Source organism: Cavia porcellus, unplaced genomic scaffold (genome assembly GCF_034190915.1).
Source record: "Cavia porcellus strain 051 isolate PalLab524CR breed Dunkin Hartley unplaced genomic scaffold, mCavPor4.1 scaffold_19, whole genome shotgun sequence".
NCBI classification, from domain to species: Eukaryota; Metazoa; Chordata; class Mammalia; order Rodentia; family Caviidae; genus Cavia; species Cavia porcellus.
Window position 1 is genome coordinate 4,258,372 of NW_026947502.1, and position 9,947 is coordinate 4,268,318.

General features: G+C 53.8%; 1 protein-coding gene across 4 annotated transcripts in view; it reads right to left on the reverse strand.

The window, feature by feature from the left end:
- Positions 1–2,657, reverse strand: part of P4ha2 (prolyl 4-hydroxylase subunit alpha 2) — a 33,143-nt gene extending 30,486 nt beyond the window's left edge. For 3 of the 4 annotated variants that reach the window (XM_063230584.1, XM_063230585.1, XM_063230586.1), the window contains exon 1: positions 2,505–2,657. The gene's annotated coding sequence lies outside the window, so the exon portion shown is untranslated. Of the gene's footprint in view, positions 1–1,991; positions 2,183–2,504 lie in introns of those variants that run through there. The other variant, XM_013146745.3, reaches the window with a different exon arrangement.
- Between the last annotated feature and the right edge of the window lie 7,290 nt (positions 2,658–9,947).

The following is a 9,947-nucleotide window of genomic DNA, read 5'->3' on the forward strand; positions in this document are numbered from 1 at the left end:
TTGAGAGGTTTGGGGCAGAGGCTGGTCTATGACCAGGGTAAGACAGATCCTATCAAAGCTGGGGAACACATTACTCAAATAATCCTCTGCCCTGCAATGACACCAATTCAACTAAAAGGCTCTTCTGGGGCTCCAAGAAGTCTAGTTCATTCTTTCTATCCTTCTCTATTCTTTCTGAGAATAAAAAAAAACTTATCTTTCCCTCATTACAGGTCCCTAGCACAAAGCCCACAGACCACAGGCCCCATCAGCCCCCTCTGCTCTAGGGTAGGGCTAATGTCTCATTCTTGGGCATTTCAAAGGTCCAAAATGAAAGATCTGAGCAGCTTTCCCAAAGTTTAACATTCAGTCCAGTACTCTGCTGGGCTTACACGTGCCTGGGCTACATCGTTTCCTGCCAACCTCAATCTGCATAAAATTAAACTCTTGACAGATCCCAGGGGCCAGGGACACACCTACCAGCCCTCTGCACACTATCAGCCAGCGTGGCCATGAGTCGTCCAAGGCCTTGCATCCAGCTTCAAACCCTCCCAAAGACTGGGGGATGGGATGGTCAGAGTCAAAACGGGCAGCTTCCTCAGGAAATGAAAGGACCCCAGATTCCTTGATACTCATTCCTCAGAGCTGCACGTGCCCAGTCTCTCCCTTTGACAAGTCTTCACATGCCAGGCTGTTCCCCCAGCATGCAGCCAGCTGCCACCACGAAACAGCAATCTCAGAGAGATTATGAGTTACCCATGGGCAAGAACCATTCGCCGGCCATCTGTCCCGTCCTCCCTCATCCCAGCCCCACAGAAACAAGCACGAAGGAGGTACCTAAGGAATGAGCAGACCTCAGCAGTCAGTAGTCTGAGCCAATGGCAAAGTAAGCACTCTCTGAGACACTGTGTTGCAAAGCCCAAAACAAGATAGGAGAGTTTATTAAAACCACAGACCATGTTTCAGTCTGGCTGTCACCGTGCCTGCCTGCTGAACACTCCTCTCAACTAAGGAAGTTTAGTATGACACCATCTTCGGGTTAAGGCCCTTAGCCAACTCACTCCATCTTTGCTAAGTGGCTTTCCTGGCTGGGCTACATAGTGGACATTCTTGATCACATGAAAAGAAGGCTCTAGAAGAATTCACAGACCAACATCCTATGAGTGAGGAGAAGCAAACAGAGAGCCTGGGTCCTGTGGCACAGACCACAGTGAGAGACTGTACACTGAATACATCAGGGGCAGTTTAAGTATAGGCCAAAGGAGAAGCCCTGTTCCATTTAACAGAGAATCAAATCATGGAAGCTGCTATCTCAGATGCAGGCCAACAACGAGCAGCAGCTTGCAAAAGCATCCTCTGAATTCTCAGGTAGACAATGAATCTCCATAAAATCTAGGGTATTTGACAAGCCTCAAAGCTACAAGTGATACCCCAGCCCTAGATCTTAGGGCTAGGATCTCCAGCCAGAGGGCCAGGTCTGTCAGGCCCCAGAGATCTCGGCAAGAAGCACAAGCCTCAACTGCAACCACACAATACAAACCGTCTCAGGAATAAGCCCAGCGCTGTCCTCCAGCACCGCACCATAAATGTGTCAGTCTCTCTGTCACACAGAGCCAGGGGCCCACCTGGGCCTGTGCTCCGCCACAGGTGAGGCACGAAGTTCCCTGATCACACTCCTCCTGAAAGGGTTCCCCAAGGCACGACCCACACACAGGGCACCGCGCCAAGAGCTGTTCTCACACCAGGTTCCTGAGGACGGGGATCCCTGGTAGCTACTACCGAAAGCGCGCCTGGCAAGGACCACATATGCTGCTGCCCCAGCTTTGCCCCACTCACACAGCTGTCCCTCTGTCCTCAGTCTGCCTGACCACTCCGGCTCAGGAATCACCCTTTCGAGGAAACCCACATCCAGACTCCACCAGGTGCCCACTGCCCTCGCCACCCGCCAGCGGAGGAATCACCACCGCGGCTCCGGGCCCGGACTTTCCCGGGCTTCCAGCCCTCGTACCCACCGGGCTAGCAACTCCTTGAAATTTCTGGCACGCGAAAAGTGTCCCTCTGTAGAATCAGTTCACTAATCACCACGGGTTTCTTTTGCTGAGTTAAAATCGGGTTCAAGATCACCAAGGATGTCCGGAAGAAAAAGATTTTTTATCCAAAAGCTCATCCACCTACCAGGCACCCAGCCTGGCGGGGCCGGGCTCCGGCTCCCCGAGGGGCGTGGGTCCCTAACCCTAAGCAGCCCCAGAGGGCCAGGCCGACGCCCCGACCCGCCGGGGTCACCGCCGCTTCCCGGGCGCTCCCCAGGGCCGCACGGCCCCGCGCCCCGCCCGGCCGCCGCCAAGGGGACCGGCAGGAAGGGCGCCGCTGACCTCACGCCCTCGGCCCAAGAAGGGACGCGGGCGGGACAGGAGCCCGGCCGGGCGCAGAACGGGACGGGAGCGCGGGCCCGCTGGCCCCGGAGCGCGCGGCGGGCGGACCCCGGCCCCGGCCCCGGCCCCGGCCCGGCCAAACGGGGCGCTCACCTGGACACGCGCCGCTCCCGGCGTTTCCAGAACCTCCCGCGGCGTCCCCGGCGCGCTGGGCGCCTCCTTCCCGCGGCCCCGCCCCGCCGCGGCCCGGCGCCGCCCCTTGAGCCGCTGCCACGTCTCCACCTCCCGCGCCCGGAGCGCCGCCGCCGCTGGGAAGGCCCAGGCCCCGGCCCCTGAGCCCGAGCCGGCCCCCGCGCCCTTCATGCCGCGCGCCGCCCGCCGCACGTCCTGCGCGTCCCGGCCCCGCGCGCCCCGCTGGCGTGGGGAGCGGCCCTGGCGCAGGCGGCCGCGGCCGGCCGCTGGGGGGCGCTGCCGGAGACAGGCCCCCACGCCACCGCACCCCGGACCGCGTTTCCACCCCCAGGTCACAGGAGGCCGCGGCCCTGGGACACCGAGCACCCGGTGTCAGGATAGGGGCCGGACCCCGGAGGAAGCTGTGGAAGCTGCGGGGGACCGGGGCTCCCGCCCTGGAGATGGAGCCTGGGGGCCTCAGGCGCCAAGACGCGCGGGGGCCTGCGGAGCAGGAGGCCACTAAGGGGGAGCAGAAGGGGACGCCCCGCGCGGGGCGCAGCGGGCCGACCGGGTTCCCCACTGTCCCCAGCTCACGGCCAGGAGGACAGGGGTCGGCCTGAGCGGGAGGAAGCCCTGGCGGCCGGCGGTTCCCACGCCTGCTCCGTGAACCTGTTTCTCATGAATGAGGGGAAGCGCAGCCTGAGAATCTCATCAAGGAGTGCAGCCCAGAGCCGGCAGTGCCCGGCCTCCGCCCAGGCCCAGGGTGCATGGTCCTCGTGCCACCCGTCCAAACCAGGGAAGGACAGACAGACCAGTGCATCTTCACACTCGGTGCTCAGCCAGAAGCAGACAGAAACTTTCGGACATCCTGCGACCTCATGTTATGCAGAGATCTGCCCAGGACTTTCATTCCCTGTCTCTGTTCAGAATCCTGCCCCAGGATCATCCCTTCTCTCTCCTGAATGACCCATTTCTTCCTCTCGACTGGATCTTCCCCCACTGGCCTACAAACATTTCTAGGCCTATGTTCCTGAGCTAAAACCCTCGCCTTCCCCACCAGTTCCTGGGTGTCTCTCTCTTCAACCCCAGAGAGCCAGAAAGAGCTGCCTCCCTGTTCCCCTCAACTTGCAGTTAGCCTGTAAGGGCCTTAACAACATGGAACCAGAGCTCAGTAAGTTCTCAGTAATCTCCAAATGTCTAAAATACAACAAAAGGTCCCACGCAGCCAGCATTTGACTCCCCAGCAGTGACCCTTCCTTCCTTGGAACATTCTGAACTTGAGAACAGCTCCATCCTCACTTTTCAGTTTGCTTTGTTTGGTTGATTTCCACTTACTGAGTTGCTAAGTCGCCCTCCCAGAGTTTGAACTTGTGATCCTCACTGCTGTCCTCCCAAAGTGTGGGATTGCAGGCGTGCACCACTGCACGCTGCTCCTTCACCCTTTGGCTTCCTGCCACCCTTGCATGGACTTCTTCCTGGCATCCCTCCCTCCCACTCTGCTCATTAGTCAGCAGTGGCTGAGAATCCTCAAAGCTCAGGCCTAGGGTCTCTGCTTTTCTCTTCTTTTTCTGTGTGTGTGTGTGTGTGTGTGTGTTCTTATACACGCATGACTCACAAGTCCCTCTCTTTGTCCTTTCCTTCCTCCTGAGCTGCAGACTCACAAAACTGACTACTCAGCCTACATCTCCAGTTGAGCATCACACATAAATCAGTAGCAACAATTTCAATGGTGAGTTCCTATTTCCCTGCTTCCCAGCCTACTCCTGCTGCACTCAAGGAGATACTTCTCATCAGCCAACTCGCCAGGGGCAAGGAGCCATACATAGCTCTTCCTGCTCCCCTGTTCCCAGACCCATGCCTCAAGTCTGTTCAGTTCTGCGACCTCAATCTCTCCACTCCCTTTTCCTCTATCCTCTTTCACTTGAGCCACTGCAACACTTTCTCTGGCAGCTGCCTCTCCATCCATGGCTGCCCCCCCCACCTGTCCTCTAGTGACAGTCTTGGTGATCTCCTTTGCAGCTGAAGAAAGTGCACCTCAAAATGGTCTGCAGGGCCTCACATGGCGTGACCCTTGCGTGTGCCTCCAGAGCACACTGACATTCTCCCAGTCCTTCTAAGTGACCACCCCTCCACACCATGTTCAGGCCTTTATACACACTATTCTAGCTAGAAAAATCTCTCCCTCCCTTATTAAAGCCTTTCGAATCCTTCAGATCCCTCATGCTGAAGAATTCTCCTCACTTCCCTGAGCAGGCCTGAACTTGCTGTTAACAGTCTTTTAGGTCCCATGTGCTTTGCAGGGCTTGCCATAGCTGAGAGTTGAACAAGTACATACTGTCTTCCCTCCCAGCCTGGAGCTCCAGGGCTACATACACTAGGTGTGTCTTCGTCCATCACCATACTCTTGGCATCCACTACAGAAGTCCACTCAAAATATTTGCTGACCCCGTGAAGGACCAGAGATCTTCTACAGACCTTGTTCCGTGCAGTAGGTTTTGGTAGCCAAAGGTGTAAGGTCTGCACGGGGGCCTCAGAGTTCCAGAAGCTCAAGAGCCCATTATTGGGCAGCTATCTGAGCCCTGAAAGGAAGAAGGACTTCTAAGGTAATATCTTGTCAGGCTCCACTGCCTCCTGCTTTGCAGGAAGTGACCCCTTATTCATCTAGGAGTCTTATCCCTGTAATTGCTCCTATCTGGAATATATCATCTCTAATTTTGGCCTCCACATAGACCACAGCATAAGATTTTCAGCCTCCATCCTGGTCCCTTGACATACTCACTTCCTAGAGTGCTGTAACAAATTACCAGGAACCATGTCTTAGAACAATAGAAGTCAGTGTCACAGTTCTACAAGCTGAAAGTGTGAAATCAGGATTTTTACAGGACTACACTCCCTCTGAGGGATACAAGGGAGAATCCTTCCTTTCTGTCTTAGTCACTTTCTTATTGCTGAATGAGCTGGTCTCCCTGGGCCTGTCTTCTCAAAGGAAAGGTTTGCACTTCTACACATTCAAGGGTGTGTTTGTTGGATCTTGCTGTTTCCTGAGATGCCTTCAAACCCTCTTTTTCATTGTCCTGATGCAAAGCACTTGGCTTCTTTCTAATGCTGATATTTTCAGAAACTATACTCTCAATGGCCCCAAATTTGCAGGTGCTTTCTTTCTGATGAAATGTAAAGTTTTTACATCTGCTTTTAGCTCCTGATTTTCACTGTGGATGTGCATTTAAAAGCATCCAGCAGACTAAATATTGAGCTGCTTTGAACTTTCACCCACAAGAATAATTGGTCATTACCGTAAATCTCAGGCTCCAGCAAAATCTCAAGACATGGGCAAAATGAAGACATTTTTTGTCAGGGGTAACACACATGGCCTGTAGTCCAATGCCAGTGGAGTTGTCACTTCCAACAGAAACCTCCTGAACCTGGCCTTTGCTGTCTACATTCCTTTTAGCCCTGTGATTTTCTGAGCTCTGAGCAGAATCTCCCATCAATTTCTGCTTACAGGTTTGTAAAGCTTCTCTAGCTGGCATCGCCAAACCTTTCCAAACTTCCCACAAGCCAGTTCCAAAAGTTTTTGAGCTACATGGTGAAGTAGAGTCACAGCAACAATGCCACTTGTCCGGTAACCAGATCTATCTTAGTCATTTTCTCCTTGCTGGAACAAAATATGCAGCACCTACAACTTAAAGGAGGAGAGGCTTATTTTGGCTTATAGTTTCAGAAGTTTTAGTCCATGGTTGGTAGGCTCCAAGGCAGAAACAGCAGAGTGAAAAGGTTTGGGTGGCAGCCAAGAGACAGGGAGATGGGAGGAGCTGGGGGAAGGAGCTACCTCCCTTGCTGATGGCTCCCTCGGTGACTCACCTTCAGCCAGGCTGCACCTCCTAACGGTATATCCAGTGGTGACCATAGTGCCCCAACGATTCAGTCACCTTCCAAACACGTGAGAATATGGGGAGGGTGCATTTTAGATCTAAACCATAACATTTGCCCCTTTTAGCTTCTGGGGGCTTGAGGGGTCCGTTGAGTTGCCGCCTTCCCTAATTAAATGCTTTGGCTTATCACCTTGTGCATCTGATGCTTTTTTCCTTCAAAATTCCAACTTATCTCATGCCTGGATGGTTGAGGGAATCCCTTCCAGGAACTCACCTGCTGCACTCTTGGGGTAATTTCAACCCCAGGTTAGGCCTCCTGAAGACGAAGCATCTACCTATACCCCACACCACTCTAAGTGCTTCTGTCCCCAGCATTTTCTGCTATCTGTGGGAGCTCCCCGTCCCTTCCCTGTTCCTCCCTACTGCATTCTCCCACTGGAGATCACACCTTGTGGGCCTCTCTCACTCTAGACACTTCTCTCCATGCTGCCTCCACACTCCAAATTCAGCACCTCCTCCCACCTGGAGAATCCATCCTGACTTCCACTCAGCCCCCTCGATCCCATTCTATGCCACTGGCAGAGTTACGTTAACAACATGGTTCTGATTATGTCATTTCCATACGTAGAATCCCTCAAAAGTGTCCCACCTCCCCAGGGACTGACAGATACAATTCTTTATTGAGTCCTGACACCTCTTTGTGCCATGTGCAGCTTCAAACTTGACGTTCCGGCCACTCTGAGTCCTTTCAGGTTCTCGGCCCTCAAGTGTGTCATTCCTTCTGCCTAGGAACACTTCCCTCCCAAAGCACAGTTCCTTTTAAAAGCCTGAGTCAGGTCCTGCCGTGGCCCCACGGCGTCTTCTGGATGAATTCCGTGCAGGCCGCCTGAAATCGCTCGATTCTTACTTCCTTTATCACTGTGCATCCGTCCTGTTCACCTCTGTGCCTCTAGATCTAGCACAGGGTCTACACCAAGACCCTGCACAGGAAGCAGTAAACAAAAATACATGAATGGACACACACACACACACACACACACACTGCGGTGGCTTCCAAGAGAACTCTCTGAGCACACTAGCCTCTGTCACTTAAGGAACGGTCACTCATCACAGACTCACACCCTCCTCCCTAAATCCGTGGTAGGACTAGAGCCACCTCCCCTCCCTACAGGAGCTCTGTTGCATTCATTTATTCAATAAACAGCTGCTGATCACAAGCTGAGGCCCAGACTACAGATTCAGGGACCGTGCATGTCAGAGTGGCTCTCTGTAGCTGGAAAGTTGGCCTGCTAACGAAGGCCCACATACAAACCTTGTCCAGAGAAGGAAAAGTACCGCCCCACCGGTACCATCCCCAAGACATGGGATGAAGGTGCTGCATGCCTAGACTCAGTCTCAGAGACGCTGTCAGGTTCCAGTTCAGGCACGGATCCCAGTATGGCCAGGGAACTTCCAACCGAGCTCTAATCCCATGCTATCCTAGGCAGCATCCCTGACCAAGGGCTCCTCGAAGCAGGCTGGACCCAGCTGCCTGCCACCCCGTCCTAGGGAAGGACCTGGTGTTACTGCAGCAAGAACACCCATGTCTCTACCCTTCAGGATTTCAGCGGTCCATGGAGCCTGGGGGATTAACATTCCACCCCCCAGATTCCTTCCCTGAAAGACTGAAGAAATACTGAATGTGAGACAGAGGGCCAGAGATACAGCCTGAGCAGGGCCACCTAGTGGTGGCCCTGGTGCTTCAGAGCCATGCTGCTCTCAGAAGGCCAGCAATGCCAACCCTGAGCAGGGCCCAATTGGTCCCCAGAGAGCCACTTGCCCGCCTCCAAATCGCTGAGCCATTGGGTGGCTACAAAACCCAAAGCGGGCTCCTAGGATGACTAGAAGTCCCCTTCCATTGCCTCCCATGGGCCACTGCCACCCAAGACAGCAGAGCCAGCACAAACTGAGCTGTCATTATGGTCCTTCAGGAGCTGTAATTATCCAGCAGGTCTAGTGTCTCTACACCTCCCAAGGCGTAGATAGTGATCTTAGGGTTTAGCTTCCCTCAGCGATACCTCTATCCTGTACAATGCAAACACCTGTGGTCCAGGAGTAAGCGAAGTACTCACAAGTCCTGATATTTTGTACTTTTAAAATTATTATTAGAGCACAACAGCCCTCTGTCCCTATTTCCTCAGCTCCCGGCTCCTTTGAGGTGGGCTAGCAGCTGAAATTTCACCTTCTGAGCTGAAAGTTAACTGGTTTTTATATTTTTTCAGGTGTTACCAAGATGTCAGGAAACCAGCAGAGCAGAAGGTGGTGGAATAAGATAAAGCTGCAGAAGTCCCAAGGGGCAGATTGCCCGGGACCTCAGGAGCCCCCAGAAAGGGGTGGGGTCTGATGCTGAGGACAAAGCAGCGCCACCCCAGGGTGAAGAAGGAAGGGAGCAGAGTCAGACCTGAGACTTAAACAGCACCCTGTGTAAGGCAGGGGAGAAGGAGGAGGAACAGAGCTTGGAGGCATCTAGGGAGGAGCCATGTGTGCCCTAGAGCCAGAGGATGGGAACGTGAACTAGGGAACAGCAGTGTGTACAGGCGGAACCAGTAGGTGGAAGTCAGTGTCACGCCAATTTACCGGACAAATACTGGACTGCTCCACCCCTCTCCTGAGCTCCCTTTCAGAGATGAAGATGAAGCTTATTTCTCATCCAGGGCCCCTTAGCTCTGTCATCTAGAGGAGGCTGTGCTACAGGCAATTAGTGAGAGTCCCCAGGGTGTAAAAGTGTTGGGGGGAGGGATGGAAAGTTGGCTCCCCTAGGAAAACACACCCACACCCTCGGGGTTCCTGCTGACTTGGAACCCTAATCACAATGTCTGGCTTCCTCAATTGCAGGACTTTCTGCTGCTAGGTAACTCCCATGTAATCACAGGCTCAGCGCTCGAGCCTCCAGCACCGCCCTTCCTCTCCTTGTGCCCCGCTTCCCTCTCCTATTTTTAAATGAAAGCACTTCATCTTGCCGGCGAGGTGGACGTGTGCGAGGCACTTTATAACCTTGTGGAGTAAGACTGGCAGCCGTGACCCCATCTACGAGTGACCGCGGTGACATCGGGGGCCCTGGGGCTCTGTGCTATCAAGGACAAGGTGGATTTGTTTTCCCAGCAGATGGAAGTCAGTTAATTGGAAAAGGAGCATCTTGGTTAATTTTTACAAAATCACCACAGCACCAGCTTGGCAAGCTCAAGGTTGTGAGTTAAATTCCCATTTTTTTTTTTTTTTTTTTTGTCTTTTGTGTTTTTCATCGGTACCGGGGATCGAACTCACGACTGCCTGCTTGCAAAGCAGGCGCTTATGCCGCTGAGCTAAACCCCCAGCCCCTAAATTCCCAATATTAAAAAAAAAATTTACCTCATTGCCACACAGCCACGGAACCAGTGTCACCAGCGCCAATGAGGTATAATACACACACCTGCCTCAAGCACCCACTCCCTCACTTCGGGGGCCTCACCCATGACTCAGTTTCCCTCCTCAGCTCAGCGCTTGCTGGTTGCAGCCCTGAGGCTCGCTGGCCAGC